Source organism: Camelus ferus, chromosome 1 (genome assembly GCF_009834535.1).
Source record: "Camelus ferus isolate YT-003-E chromosome 1, BCGSAC_Cfer_1.0, whole genome shotgun sequence".
NCBI classification, from domain to species: Eukaryota; Metazoa; Chordata; class Mammalia; order Artiodactyla; family Camelidae; genus Camelus; species Camelus ferus.
The window spans coordinates 116,246,348-116,260,581 of record NC_045696.1 but is presented as its reverse complement, the minus strand read 5'-3'; the positions used below and the strand labels follow the sequence as shown (position 1 = coordinate 116,260,581).

The window sequence follows — 14,234 nt, the reverse complement described above, 5'->3', positions numbered from 1 at the left end:
AAGTCCCTGCACTTGGTTTCATGCTCTGCTCTTGCCATCTTGAAATGCTTAATAATTTATCTTTGAGCTTGTGAATTGTAAGTGAAGTCTGATGAGACACATGGAATATATGTGTCCATCCATGTCTCTTGCTGCCCCATTGCCATACAGTGTTCAGGGTACTCACTAAATGGCTTCTGTGACACACTGTCCTTGTCCTCAGGGCCCCATACTCAGAAGGGCTTCATATTTGGTTTGATGCTCTGCTGCTGTCTTAAAAGTCTTACCAATTTTATCTTTGAACTTGTCTACTCACTTTGAATCTCACTGAACTTTCATGCTTCTTAGCCTAAAGACTTAAAAAAATCTAGTCTGGGATTCTTTATTACCAATTTTAAGAAACTGGAATTGACCCTTTGGAGCAAATAAGCCTTGGATATTAGCGACACTTTAACTCAAATATTGTATTTTATTTTTATGAAGTTTAAAAAAATTTTTTGTTGAGGGTGGAGGTAATTAGGTTTATTTATTTAAGATAGAACAACATACACTCACACACATGCACTCAACAGATGAGTAGAACAAGAAAACTGAGGAAATCTCATTAAGAATGTTGGACTGTATCAATGTCAACATCCTGGATGTGATATTATCCTGCAGTTTTGCTAAATTTACCATTGGGGTAAACTGGCCAAAATGTACGAGGGACTGCTGTATAATTTCTTACAACTACACAAGAATCTAAAATTTTCTCAATGCAAATTTCAATAAAAAATACTAATCTGTAGAAATTGCTGCTTTTTCCTTTCTTGCCCAATTAGTGGTAGTCAACTTTTAATTTTCTTTCCTTTTTGTATCTAAAAGAAGGGAACATAATAGCAATTATTGCCAGGTGAACTGAGAGCATTATCTGGGTATAGGTAATTCTTGTCTTTTTAAAACTAAGCAGTAGGCATATAAGAGTTTTAGTGTAATTTTACATACATTCCTGTTTCAACACGTAGTTTTTTTTTTTTTTTTTTTGATTCTTTTTTTTTATTGAAGTGTAGTCAGTTTACAATGTGAGTTTCAGGTGTACAGCATAGTGATTCAGTTACACCATATACATACATACATATATTTTTTCAGATTCTTTCCCATTACAGCTCATTATGTAGTATTGATTTTGATTTCCACCAAATGCTTAATCATAATGACATAGGTAAGTGAAAATTTGGTGACTAGGAATAATTTTGGGGGGGGGACAAAACTTTTAAAAATATATCCTCAAGTTGGAGTATAGTATATTTAATACACAAGTAAATAAAAGCAGAGGTGATCAAATTACCTCTTGAAATTTTAAAATCAGATCTTGTCTGAACAATTTTATTTTTGCTAAGCTTTAATCTTTCTTTTTTTAAAGGACAACTGTTGTCAATAGGCAATTAGCTGCTTTCTTGAATATAATGAGAAAGCCATCACAGACCACATGAATGTAAATCATTATTATAAATACAAGGCAAAAGGGCACAGTAATCCTTTGTGGCTTTATTTGTTGAAGGAGGAGACTATTAGCTTGAATTCTGTCATCCCATCTACTTACTTTACTGTGTTCTTGAAACACTGTTCATAAAACTTCTTAGGTGACAAGTTGAGCATTAAATGGAATGTTAATGGCAAATTATTTGCAAATGTCTATCTTAAGTTTTTTTTCTTAAATGAATTAGAATTTACCATGAAATGTAAGTCTTGTTTTTCAAGAATTTTCTTTTACTTTTCTTTAATCCCGGTCTCTAACATTAGAAAAGTTTGTTTTTGCCCTTTGATAATTTCTAAATACAAGTTGAGTTAAAAGATTGTTCCAAAATCTGCTGGATATTGTTCTGCAGGTGGTTGACTGTGGCCACCAGGATGTTGGAGAGACTCATAACCTGGGTACACTGGGTGAGGCCAAAGGGTGAAGGGCTCATTTTAGCAGGCTTGTACCAGGCCGGTGTGCAGTCCTGCCCAAGTGCCCGAAGGGCTGGGACTGACCTGGTGCAGGCAGAGGAAAAGCAGGCAGGATGTAGACTTGTGGATGTAGTGTGTGTTGAAGTACTCTGGAATTGGGCTGGTCATGTGATGTAAGTATTCAAAAGGAAGAGGGCTTGGACCTCAGTGATGGATATGGACTGGTCTCTGCTATGACATGGTTGTTCCCTCCTCCACTGGTGTCTAGGCCATCTGCCAGGCTTGAAGATGAGGCACTGTCTGTGTATCAAACGCTTTAGCTAAGATATCAAAGCCCGAGTAATCTCACCTGCAGGTTGGTCCTTTGGCGGTACTTCTGAAGCATCACCACTGTTAAGGGATTCACGGAGATTGGTAAGGGAGGCTACTACATTTGCCAGCGTGCCCAGAGCTGGCTTGTTTCAGCCTTAGAATACATGGTCCGAAGAGGGGTACCGTCCTCATGTGTGACAGAAAGGCTGCTGGATGTTCACAGCCTCTGGGATTCAGACCTGTTTGTCTTGTTCCATCTTCATCTGCCACAAATGCAGGAGTGGCTCTCAGAGGATTTCTCAGATCCTGGATAAAGATTTTCTCAGCTGAAGCAGCACAGTTGCTTGGTTTCTCCCTTTGCACATCAAAGGGCTTTCATTCCCTCTGTCCAGAGTCCATTTTCATGCCAACCACTAAGCTTTGTTCCACTGGGCAAAACTGATGGTGGTTCTGGTGGGGGTTATTGATGCCATCCTGGTTGCTCTGACGCTGTAGATCACACTTTTCCTAATGCTCCTTTGCAATGTTCACCACTACCAATCTCCGAGTACTGGCCAGAGGCTTTGTTGCCACAGACCACACAGTGTTCTACCACCTGGGGCCGCTGGACCTGGACCTTCTGCAGGAAACGCTTCACAGAAGCAGAGTCTCTGACGATTGGAGCCTGCCAGGCATGAGGTTGCCCGAGGCAGTGAGTGTGAGCTGCTTGGCCCAGGAGGTCTCCAGCAGCAGGATCACCTGAGTTCCAGCTCCATCTGGGCTGGTCAAGATGACCTGCTGCTCTGCAGATCCGGAGGTGTCCATTTCTGTGACTGCATCTTCTGTCCTGTTTGCTGTGTGTCACAACCTGAGTGCACTGAGCTGAGGCCACCACAGAGTTGCGGAGATGATTTGGATGTGTGGGGAGAAGCTGGTCAACCCTAGAGATTCCGCCCAGAGATCTGTGTCCATGGTCCCTCGTTTACCTGCTGGGTCCCCACTGTGTGCTGAACCAGCTGCTCTATATTTGCAGCAGTGAGGAAGCAAGATCATTAGGGAACCTCAGGATTTGGCACCCCAGCTGCCTGGAAGTAGGTACAGTGTCTGCAGTGCGGGGGTGGAGCCCACCTCCTCATCTGAGAACGGAGGGGCCGAGATGCAGGCAAGAGACTGGGCCCCGAGATTGGGGGTGGGGATTGGTCCTGAGGATGGGTGACCTGGTGGTGAAAAGTCAGGGTTCCTGACCCTCATGCAGCCGCCACCCAAGCTTCTTTATTTTCCCAAGGTTGGAAAAATTACTTTATGAAGACTTAAGAAGTACTGAGTATAATTAACTGTAGTCCAGAGTTAGATGCAATTGGATAATAGTTCAATTCCAAGATACAGGTTGTAGGTGAGACTGTGAAATTTCCTGACCCTTCATTTTAATATGTTGTGCTAATTACCTAAAATAACTCAGATGAACTAATATTTACAGTTGATGGAGTATTTATGAAAAATGTGGCCCCAAGTATTGTGCATGTCTATGTATGCGTGTGTGTATGTGTGTTTATATACAGTTGATATGAACTAGGAAATGAATGTTTCAGAACCTGATGTTTTCCTCAGGACTGAAGTCAAAATTGACTGAAGTCAAAACTGACATGGAAAAGGAAAAAGAAACAATGTGAATGTGGGGCGGAGCAACCTGGCCCTGCTCACCTACGATGTGCGTAGTGAAGGTGCCAATGGATAACCCAGTGTTTATCCAGAAAAACATGTGCATGAGTGATTCCAGCTGTGATGCCCTGCATCGCTGGCCGGCGGCTGTACCTGCGGCCAGATGTGGACAATTATTGGGTGTTCTGGGACTTTGTTGCCTACTTGGTGGCTTGATCTGCAAGCATTTTAAAATAACCACTAACAACATCCAGTCCTGGATTACCAGGCCCTTCACCAAGAGCTGGTCGGACTGAGAAGACTGTGGACAAACTGATGTGGAAAGTGTAACAATTTTAACTCATCGAATCATACTGCTTGTGAGATAATAAACAATCTTATGGTTACTGGGGAAAGGGGGTGGGAAGGGATAAATTTGGGGGTTTGAGATCTGCAAATGTTGGCCACTATAAATAAAAACAGATAAAAAAAAGTTTCTTCTGTATAGCACAGGGAACTACATTCAATATCTTGTAATAAACTTTAATGAAAACGAATATATGTATGTATATGCATGACTGGGACATTGTGCTGTACACCAGAAATTGACACATTGTAACCGACTATACTTAAATAAAAAAAGTCATACTGCTTGTTTGTAATTATGAGGGTTTTCTGTTTGCAGCAAAAGTGGGCTTTTTAGGTGCATTCAAGATTCTTAGTTTGTCCACATCTAGTGAGAGAATTCCCTAAGGAGCTTTGATCTTGTACGTCCATGGAGGAGTGTTCTTGAACGATTCTTGTAGTTCATTACCTGTACCTGGGGAAACTGCTGAAGACCAACTCCCTGCACATGGCTTTCTTTTTCAGCAAATTCCATGTATAGGAGAAGAGTATTCAGCAACCTTGTGTACACAGTAGGTTTGTGACTGACTTTTGGAGCACTTGGGTCGGTAGTGCTGGTAGGCACCTTTGTCAAATGGCTCTCAGTGTTTGAGGGCTGTTGCTGTAGGGAGACATGCTGCACTGATATCCAGGAACCTTATTTCAGAATTACATAAGCCCTCGCTGCAACTTGTATCATGCGCTGGTGAAATAAAATACTCAAATGAAATATAATCTTTGTTTAAACGCCTTTTTGTGGCCTTTTTGTGCAATTCATGCGATTGCGTACTTAATCCCTCACGTGCTTTTCTTAAGTCAGTGCACAGTTCCACCTCCCCTCTGAACTTCTGGATGGAAGGGTCTCCCTTTTGTGAGTCAGTAATCAGGAAAGGCCAGAGAGCAAAAGTAAGGAGACAGGAAGGGATTATTCTATGACACCGGCTGCTAAATGACAACTTAACTGTATGATTTTACCAATCTTTGTGGATCAGAAAGAGGATGGGGTAGAGGGGAAGATCTAATGAAGAACAATGTTTTTGCAATTAAAATGTATTACCACTTCTGCCTACATGATATTTTGAATCTTGAATTTGCTGAGGATGTTACCCAATGTTGATAACAAACAGAAGAGAGAACCAGGAATGTAGAAAATGATTAAAATGTGGTCAAGATTTTAAGTGTCTCATAGGAAATCATTTCTATTTTATTTTGTGAGAAAACAGAAACATTGTCTTAAATAAAATAATTTAAACCTTTCAAACAGTTGTGAATAGATATTAAATGTATTGTGAAATTTCTGATTCATAAATTCTAAAATATTAAATATTAACCAATAAAAAGTTACTTTTTAAAACATTTAAAAAACATTTTTTTGTTGAAGTCTAGTTGATTTACAATGTTGTGTTAGTTTCAGGTGTACAGCAGAGTGATTCAGTGATACATATATTCTTTTTCATATTCTTTATAATTATAGGTTATTATAAGAAACTGAACATAGTTCCCTGTGCTATACAGTAGGACCACGTTGTTTATCTGTTTATATATAGCAGTTTTTATCTGCTAATCCCAAACTCCTAATTTATCCCTCCCCCCAAAAGTTACTTTTAAATCACTAAATCTAATGTTTTAAGAGAGGGATTGGTTTTAAAATCTGGAAACTTAATTTTTTTTTTTTACTAATGAAAAGATCACTGAAGGTTTCCCTCTGGAAGAGTTTCATAAAGAAGAGGATGGGACAAATATCTATAACTTTTAATATTCTCATATTTAAAAAGGTTATTAGTATTTTAATAAAATCAATGCATTGCTTTGTACTATAATAAATGGAATACTTTAAAACAAGTTTCTATTTTTGTGTCATCTTTTCAAAGGATTTTTTGGTTTTGTTTTGGGGGGAGGTAATTAGGTTTATTTATTTATTTGTTTTTTTTAATGGAGGTGCTGGGGATTGAACCCAGGACCTCATGCATGCTAGGCAGGCACTCTACCACTGAGCTATACCCTCCCCACTTCAAAGGATTTTTTGTTCTGTTTGTTTATATTAAACTTTTAATGTTTCTTGTTTTGAATCAATTTCAAATTTCCAGAAAAACTGCAAAAGTGGTGCAAAGATCCATAGGGTCCTGTATACCCTTCAGCCAGATTTTCTAATTGCTAACATTGTCCATATTCACATTTCTTACTCTCTCCCCACACACACACAAATAGGCACACACACAGATACACTGACTGCAGGTTTTGTTTTTTCCTGAACTGCTTGAACACAAGTTGCGTACACGATGCCTGTACTCCTTAATATTTAGAGTGTACTTACAATGCAAAAATCAAAATTATGAAATCGACATTCATCTGAGATTACCATTGAATCCACCATTTCCACTCCAAGTTTACCTTTTTTCTCCAAAATTTCCTGTATGAGTTCAAGATGCTACCCAGGATGGTGTGTTGCCATTCAGTGGTCACTGCAATGTGGAACAGTTCCTAAATCTCTATCTTTCTTGACCTGGACATTTTTGAAGAATAAATGCCACCTATGTTGTAGAATCTCTTTTCATTTGGAGTTGCCTGATGCTTCCTCATGATTTACACATTTTGGGCAAGAACTGTCCCATCTTTTAAATCCACTTTTGTGTATGTTACATAAGATAGATGATTTGTCAGAAGTGTAGCACCTATGTATAAGTTATAATCAAATAAAAGGAGTTGTGTGCTTAAACACCCTTTTTTTTTTTTTTTTAAACTGATGGTGATACACGGAGATAAAGACTTGGAGGCCACTGTACTAAGTGGTGAGGGAGGCTAACCAGCCACAGTCTAGGAGCTGGAGCCTGGAAAGAAGAGAACAGGCATTTCAGCTGGAGAATTGTTATGGGAGCCCAGGAGCACTGAGCTGCTGGGTTTTCCTGGTTCTGGGTAAGTATACAATTTAAGCCTCACATCATTGTGTGATCAGACACTTTCTTCTAATTTAAAGACTTGGCTTAGCATTTTGTGATACAGAAATTCAAAAGCCTATGTTTTCAATTTATTTAGTTACTTTTGTTTTGTTTTGTTTTTGGGGGGCGGGAGGTAATTAGGTTTATTTATTTATTCACTTATTTTAATGGCAGTTACTGAGGACTGAACCCAGGACCTCTACCACTGAGCTATACCCCCCCCCCTTTACACACTTGATTTTAAATGGCTATTGGGGTTGGAAAAGCTCTTTCAACTACACATTAACCCAAATGGAAAAAGTCTAGCTTTGACTCTGCCTTCCAAATGGTAATTGCCATTGTTTAAAGTTAATTCAAAATTACATCAACGTTATCGTTAAAAAACAACCAGGAAATTTTTATCTAGTGAAGGCTTATAAATTTAAAAGTTTTAACAAGTAGTTTTTTCTCCTTTTTTATAAACACTGAAGCATAGTTGCTGTACGGTAGTATATGTTACAGGTGTACAGTATAGTGATTCACAATTTTTAAAGGTTATACTCCATTTATAGTAAAACATTGGCTACATTCCCTGTGTTGTACGATATATCCTTGTAGCTTATTTTATACCTAGTAGTTTGTATCTTTTAATCCCCTACCCCTATATTGCCCCTCCCTCCTTTTTTCTCCTCACTGGTAACCACTAGTTTTTTTCTCTACATCTGTGAGTCTGCTTCTTTTCTGTGTTACTCACTAGTTTGCTGTATTTTTTTTAGATTCCTAAATACAAGTGATATCATGCAGTATTTGTCTTTCTCTGTCCAACCTATTTCACTTAGCATCATACCCTCCAAACCCATCCATGTTGCTAAAAATGGCAAAATTTTGTTCTTTTTTAATAGCTGAGTAATATTCCATCATATATATACACATCACATCTTCTTTATCCATTCATCTGTTGATGGACACTTAGGTTGCTTTCATACCTTGGCATTATAACTAATGCTGTCATGAACATTGGGGTGCATATATTTTTGTGAATTAGTTTAACATCTACGTTTAACATGCACTGAAGCTACTGAAAAAATTTTGTAAGTTAAAACAGTTTTCCAGATTTCTTAAGGGCACATGTATTAGAGGTTTTACAGGCTGCATAATTTTTAGAAATAACAGCATATAACAATGAAAACACTTCCAAACTTCTGTTTTCCACAGCATAAATGGCTTTCAAAAAGTAGCTGTTTTCTTATTTATTGTTAGAGTGAATTTTTTTGTGGTGTGTCACATTCTTGTGTTCTCTGTCATCACTATAGCAAAGATGGGCACAATTTGGCTCACTCGATTTCTTTGCAAGAGAGAAATGAAGAACTCATCTTTAAGCTGGCCAGTTCTTTCAAGGACTTCACCACAGTCTCTCCTGCAACCTTCTACATGGTTGCTTTAGTGGACAGCGAGGTGCACTCTCAGCCCTTCACGCCATGTTGGTGGCCGACAGGTCATTCTCTAGGTACTGCATTCAGTGGAAGAAAGGCACCTCCCCCAAAGTGACATCCCCTCCCAGGGGCAGCTCTCATTCAATAACTGATCAGTGCTGGGTTAAGTCCTGGCTAGCTTGCTGCAACATGGGACATCGAAGGGCCATCCCAGCTCCAGAGCTGCTCAGGGGACTGGTTGAGGATGCTGTCCTAACTGCATCACGGTTCAGTTTCACCCTCTGCCTAATCCTGCCTCTTGCACTTCCCCGGAGTTAATCCTGAGGGCACTCTTTAAGCAAGTTTCTATATGTGACTCTCCTTAGAATCTGCTTCCGGAACCTGATCTAAGAAAGTTACCCTCCATAAAGGAGTGCAGAGAGTCCCTTACATTTTGTAAATCCAACTGCACCTGCCATGTCCTGCCGCACGTGGCTCTCTTTCGGAGTCACCATCTTTGCTGCCGAGAGCTTGCCTGTGAATGGCAGCAGGGATGCACTTCAGGTGGGACACTGTATCTGTACCATTGCTTGGGAACTTAAAAAATTCCAACTCAGATCATTGACTGCAACTTCCCACATACAATTTTTCTAACAGGAGTTATTTATAACTGAGAGAAAATTGCATTTGGCCCTTCATTTTAGCAGCCCACCAAAAAATGTAGTTCTTCATGTATTTTATTATTGGAAACAATCCAGAAAATACCGCAAGCTGAAATGTGTTAGAAACATCAGTGCTTCATCCAAATATATAGCAAAAATTCGACACAACGTAATCCATTCCAACATTTGTTTCTTTACTCTTCTATAATACTTTCCATCCATCATCAAAAAGTATTTGCTGACAAAGATATACATTTTAGGTTTCACCATATGCTTTTGGGGTGGTATTATTTCAGCCACTTTAACTGTGACAGAAAGAACAAGTGTTTCCCCAGTCAATGTGGCCGTGCTTCTTACCTTTGATGTAAAATGAGAAACCTCAAAAGAAGCTTCTAAATATTTATTACCGCATTTCATGACACTGTAAAATTCTGCATGACTTTATAAATCCCTGAAAAATTGTCATGGCTTTGTCTACAGTTTTGAGATGCTCAGTTTTAACTTATCCTGCTGATCTAGGTGGCATTGTGTTACCATGCACCATATCTGTTTCTGGCAATATGGCAAACTAGATTACCCAGGAAGATTTCTGCTGTAGAACACTCACACATGTTAGAAAATATAAAAAGATATCATTTTAAAATGTGTAACCAAGCCAGGAAGCATGTAAGGGAATTCCCAGTGGGCTAAAAATGAAGTACAAACTGAGAACCAAAGCTGAAACACACTGGATGGCTTGACAGCCTGGGAACGGGATCAGGGGAGGGGGCAGGATCCTAGTCTCAGTGGCATAGAGGTTTACCTCTTAGGGCTACACAGGAATAGAAGATAATGCTGTTGGGATTCCATGAGTTTAAAGATTGTACTTGGAACCCCCTGCAGAAAGCAAGAGCCTTTGAAGATTCACACTAGAAAAACAACCTATTGGTGCAGAATAGTGTCTGAAGGACATTTGCAGGTCTTCATGTACATTTTAGATAGAAAAGGTCTTTCCTGAAATTCCTAATTATATCCTTTTCCTCACCCAGAGGTGGGATTGAAATCTTTCTATCTGTATGGTTCTGGAAACTCCAAGCCAATGAATTAACATAAAAGTGGTCTGAGCCTGTGAAAACCCTGGGCTTTTGGCAAAATAAATGTAAAACCCCTCAGAGGAACACCCTCCATCTGCATAGTATGAGGTTCCCACCAAGAAGAGTCCCAAAGAGCATGAAAGAGTTCACAATCCAAAATTACAAAGCCTGGAAGAAGACACTGCACCACCATCGAGAGTCAGCAGACACAACAAGCAGCAATAATATATCAAGATATATTCAGATAAGAGAACTACTCAAGAGTAAGGATTAAATAAGGATGCTTAAAACAGTGAGAGTCACAGATGACTCCTAGAGCAGTAGGAAGGATGGTAATGAGACTTACTGAGGTGGGAAAGACTAAAGGAGGAAGAGAGCTTTTCTTGGTAGGGATGGGGGTAGAAATCTGGAGTTTTGAGTTTTTACATCATAGTTTTGGACTGTCTATTAGCTATTGAAGAAACAAGATCTTAACAGGCAGCTGGATCGATCTATCTATTTATCTATCTATCTATCCATCCATCCACCCACTCCCTTACCCACCAGCCGTCTCTGTCTCCATCTATCTGTGTATATATAGCCAGACTTCCTAGTATGGAAATTAGATATATGATTGGCATCTGCTGACTTCTCCCATTACATTTCCCTCCAATTCCCTGCAGGCATTGGGTCCTCTTTTGGCCCTTTGAATGCTAATGAATCTCACATGTTGTTACATATAGAACTACCCTGGGGGAGTGTTAAAAAAAATCCTGATGCCCGGGTTGCATCCCATACATATTATATCAGCATTTCAGGGTGGAGCCAGGCATCAGTGCTTTAAAAAAAAATTTCCCAGTTATATTGAAAAATGCTTGACATACACCACTGAATAGGTTTAAGGTGTACAGCACAAAGGTTTGATTTACAGATGTTGTAAAATGATTATTACCATACATTCAGCTAACGTCCATCATCTTGTGTAGGTACAATACGAAGAAAAGAAAGAAGAAAAGAGAAAGGAAGAAAAAACGTTTCTACTTCTGGTGAGGAGTCTTAGGATTTTATTCCCCCAAAATTTCCTATATATCATACAGCAGCATTAACTATCCTTACCATGTTGTACATTACATCCTAGGACTTACTCTCTTATAACAGGAAATTTGTATCTTTTGGACCACTTTCCTCCAATTCCCTCTCCCTCCAGCCTCTGCCTCAGGTAACCACATGTCTGATCTTTTTTTCCTTTGAGTTTGTTTTTGTTTTTGTTTTTAGATTCCACATATAAGTGAGATCATACAGTATTTGCCTGACTTGTTTCACTTAACATAATACCTTCAAGTTTCATCTGTGTTGTCACAAAATGGCAGGATCTCCTCCTTCTTTTTTATGGTTGAATAACATCCCATTACACACACACACACACACACACACACACACACACACACACACACATCTTTATCGATTCATCCATCAATGGACACTTAGGTTGCTTCTGTGTTTTAGCTATTGCAAATAATGCTGCTATGAGTATGAGGGTACAGATATTCTTCTGAGTTAGTTTTCATTTCCTTTGGCTATATTCCCAGAAGTGGAATTGCCAGATCATATGGTAATTTTGTTTTTAATTTTTTGAGGAACCTCCGTACTGTTTTCCATAGTTACTGTACCAATTTACATTCCCACCAGCTGTGCACAAGGGTTCCCCATTCTGCACGTCCACCCCAGCATTTGTTATTTCTTGTCTTTTTGATGACGGCTATTCTACTAGGAGTGAGGAGTGATACTCATTGTGGTTTTAATTTGCATTTCCCCAATAACGAGTGATGTTGAACATCTTTGTAATACCTGTTGGCCTTTCATATAGAAAAATGTCTAGGTGGTTTGCCCATTTTTAACTGAGTTATTTGGGTTTTTTTAAACTACTGAATTGTATGAGTTCTTTATATATTTTGGATATTAGCCCTTTATCAGATATATCTGAGATATACCATATATATCATATAAACCATATTGTTTGCAAATACTTTTTCCCATTCCATAGGTTGTCTTGTCATTTCAGGCATCAGTAATTTTTAACATTTTTTTTTTTAATTGAAGTATAGTCAGTTACAGTGTGTCAGTTTCTGGTGTACAGCACAATGTCCCAGTCATGCATATGCATACATATATATTCATTTTCATATTCCTTTTATTAAAGGTTATTACAAGATATTGAATATAGTTCCCTGTGCTATACAGAAGAGATTTGGTTTTTATCAATTTTTATATAGTGATTAACTTTAGCAAATCTCAAACTCCCAAATTTATCCCTTCCCACCCTCTTTCCCCCAGTAACCATAAGATTTTTTACTATGTCTGAGAGTCTGTTTCTGTTTTGTAGATGAGTTCATTAGTGTCCTCTTAGGTATCAGTAATTTTTAAAAGTCTCCAGGGGATTCCAATGTGCAGCAAGGTTCAGAAACAGACTGCTCTGACCCCTGGGCGGCTCAGAGTGTGGCTCTCCATCCAGCAATGCGGTCCTTCCCGGTAGCATCGACTTCACCTGAGAGCTTGTTAGAAATGCAGGATCTCAGGCGACACCCCACCTGCCTGAATCAGATCCTGCATTTTAGCCAGCTCTTCCAGGATTTACGTCCACATTAATGTCTGAGAAGCACAGTGTCTGTCTCTTGTTTTTATCCCCCTCCTGGAAGCCTTGCCCCTCCTTCCTTGTACATCCTCTGGCTAGTCTTCTGGGGATGGCCTTACTGTGATTGTTGGCTCAGACAGCAGTCTCCTAGATTTTGAACCCATGGCGGCAGGGACGGCTTTACCGACAGTAGGTGCTCAGTCGGCGTGTGTTGAATTGAGTGGCTAAGGCAGAAATTGGTCCGGTGGGACTCACAGGTGTAGATGGCAAAGCCCTGGGTCTGTCAGATCCAACCCCCTGGAGAAACGGGTCTAACAGGCAGCAGGCTCTGATGTGATGAGCTATGACCCAAAGGCTGCACTGGGCTATTGATTCTTTCATATCTTCCTTGCTGTGGGGGAGGAGACTATGGCTTGCAGGTGCGTGCTCCTAGCCAGGGGGGAAGCCTGAATTCTTTTGGCGTAACTCCTCACAGGTGTGGCAGAGAATAAGGGGTTCGGCTAGCTTGAATTTCTCCTAAGATTTTATTAGAATTGTTTCCTACGATAATTTTTTTTCCTAATTATGAGACGGGTACAGAAAAGAGGCACAGTTGGAGGAAGGTGGTCAAAAGGCACAATCTTCCGGTTATAGATAAATGAGTGCTAGGATGTCAGGTACAACATGATGACCATGGTTAACACTGCTCCGTAATACACAGCTGACTCCCGACCAACGCAGGGGTTGGGGCGCCTACCCCCGACACCGTGGAAAATCCAAGTGTAACTTTTGACTCCCTAAAAACTTAACTACTAATAGCCTCTTATTCACCAGGAACCTTACCAATACATAGTTGATTAACACATATTTTGTATACATATTATTTGCTGTATTATGTTGGGCCCTACTCCACAAGACCACAAGGCCTGAACTCGCCCAGTTCTAAGACCAAAGGAAGAGCCGGGAGCAGTGACAGAGCCATCAATGAGTTAATAGATGGGGGAGCTTACTTGTCTGAAGGAAGGTCCTGGGGCGACTCCCCCAACGTGCGGTGGACCGCGGGCAGCGGCTGCAGTCTGTGCTCCTGGGCCAGGGGAGCGGGGAGGTTAGCAGTTATAAGGGGAACTGACATCAGGTTGGCTCCTCGGTTACCAGGGAAACCAGCAGGAGGGCACGCCCCTTACCACCCCCTGTAAGAACAATCACCAGCTGGGGCCTGGGGCCCCATCACCTGAGCAGGTGTATGACGCAGACACCTATTGAGCAGGGGACAAACAGAGCAAGGGGACAGCCATCGTGAGTGACCTGACCGTACATCTTACAATTAAATAAGCTAGAGAAGAAAAAACGTTATTAAGAAC

The 14,234-nt window shown here is 40.2% G+C and overlaps 1 pseudogene; it reads right to left on the bottom strand.

Annotated features, from left to right (window-relative positions):
- Nucleotides 1–1,790: 1,790 nt before the first annotated feature.
- On the bottom strand, nucleotides 1,791–3,450 carry LOC102517256 (annotated as a pseudogene).
- Between the last annotated feature and the right edge of the window lie 10,784 nt (nucleotides 3,451–14,234).